Consider the following 2153-nt stretch of genomic DNA (forward strand, 5'->3'; position numbering starts at 1 on the left):
CGGCACCCGGAACGGCCGACCGGCCCTCGGCGCTCCCCGCGGCTCCCCCCCACCACCGCCGCAGTCGCGGCCGGTCCCCCGGCACCCTCTCTTCCCTCGCACGCGCGCCACAGGCCGACCCCCCGAAACCCTCCGGGAAGCCCACCGGGCCCCACGCGGGGCGCCACCGACCCGGTCCCGAAGGCGCGCGCCGGGGGACGCGGACACCGGGCCAACCAGTGGCCGGCGGCGGCGCCCCCAACAAGGCGGTGCCGGGTTCGGTCCCAGACGGGGCCACCAACCGACGTCAAGCCGGTGAGCCGCTCGGGGAGAAGAGAGGATCGGCGGGCGGCGGGCGGGGAAGAGGGCACAGACGGGCAAGGGCACCCGGGAGCCCGCAGAGGCGGCGGCTCGGGGAGAAACCTCAGGCACGGCCGGGCCACCAGGAAAACACGGCCGCGGGATCCCACCGCCACAGACACGAGGGCGGTCCCGCGGCGCCCCGCCCGGGACGCCGGACGGCCCTCGGCCCCCACCGAGACCCGCCTCGCGAGCCCCGGGGTCCCGCCACCGGGGGCCCCAAAGCGACCGCAGCCACAAGCCCGACAACGCCAGCACCACCACCGCGCTCGTGATTCTCTCGTCCATCCTCCGGCCCGGTCCCGCTCCGGGAGACCGGCGCGCCCCCACCGTGGGACGCTTTCCCAGGGCCAGGCGGCCCGACCCCGCGCCACGCAAACGCGGTCGTGGGCACCGGTCACGACTCGGCACACGGGAGCGGGCGGAGAGCCGACTCGCGGCGGAGGGGGTCACGCGCCAGACGGAACGCCGCGCGCGCACACCCACCGCCCGCCGGCCGCCACGTCCCAACCCGCTGGGACGCCAGGGCCCGGCCCGGCGGGATCCTCCCCCGACTCAGAAGGGGGAGGCGCGGGCCACAGTAGGCGACGAGCCGCGCTCGGCCACCACGGCGGTGGCCGGCGGAAACCCTCGCTCTCCCCCGCGAACCCCGTCGAGGGGGAAGGGGAGGAGGGTCCTCTGCGAGCGAGTCGCTACGGCAGCGCTCCCATCACGGAGGCAGAGACAGAGGCGGCAGTCCGGGGGATCCGGTACCCCAAGGCACGCCTCTCGGATCGCTAGAGAAGGCTTTCTCACCGAGGGTGGGTCACACTCCCCCACACGCCAGCCGCCCCTCCTCGGGCCCGCAGAGGCGCCGAGGGACGCCTGGGGAAGGGAGGGGGCCTGCAGTACGAGGAAACACCTGCGTGCGGCCACCTTGAGCGTCCGCGGTCAGGGCGGGGGCCCGGCCGGTGCGCGCGTGCGCGCAACCCCACGAGGCCCCCCCGTCCACCCGCCTCCTTCCTTCCGAGGCAAAGCACCCCCGAAGTCAACCCACACACAACCGGTCGGAGGCAGAACGGCAGCCCCTCGGCGGCCGGCCGGCGCACGCGCCACCGGCCCGAACCCACCGCGATCGCTCACACGGCCCGCGCGCACCCGCCAGAGGGGAGCACGGGACGTGCGCTCGCCGGACGCCCTTCCCCGCGTGGGAGGGGCGCGTCTCGTCTCACTCGACCGCCTCGAACCCCACACCAACGAGCTCCCTCAGGACCCACGCGCGGACACCGCGGCGGCGACCGGAGGAGGGGGCGCTGGGGGCGGGAACGACACACCACCGCTCGGCCTCGGGCACCTGAGGGACAACCCGGAGCGCTCCAGGAGCACCGCAAAGGCCCAAGCGGAGCCGACGCTCGCGCACACCCCCCGAGAGGGCAGCACGACGGGCCGGCGGGACGGCACCCCCCACCGCCGCGGAGGGGGGCCGCCCGCAAGTCCACAACCACTGGAGGCGACAGCGAGGGGTGCCTGCCGCGTCAGAGGACCCCGCCGACCCGCCCCGCGACGCAGAAGGCAGCGGGCGGGACGGCGAGGTCGGGCCGGGCTCCGCACCCCACACGCCTCCCCCACACGCGCCACCCGCAGGCGGGGAGAGGAGAGACGAGGGAACCCCGCGGGGCGGAGCGAGAAGAACGGTCCCGTTCGCCACGAACGTCCGCCCCTCGCCCGTCGCGGCTCGGACCCGGCCCGGGAGAGCACGACGTCACCACATCGATCACGAAGAGCCCCCCGGGAGCGGAGGTCGGCCGGCCGGCCGACGCCCTGCTCCGGGGAAG

The sequence above is a fragment of the Pan troglodytes genome, chromosome 23 (genome assembly GCF_028858775.2).
Source record: "Pan troglodytes isolate AG18354 chromosome 23, NHGRI_mPanTro3-v2.0_pri, whole genome shotgun sequence".
Lineage (NCBI taxonomy): Eukaryota > Metazoa > Chordata > Mammalia > Primates > Hominidae > Pan > Pan troglodytes.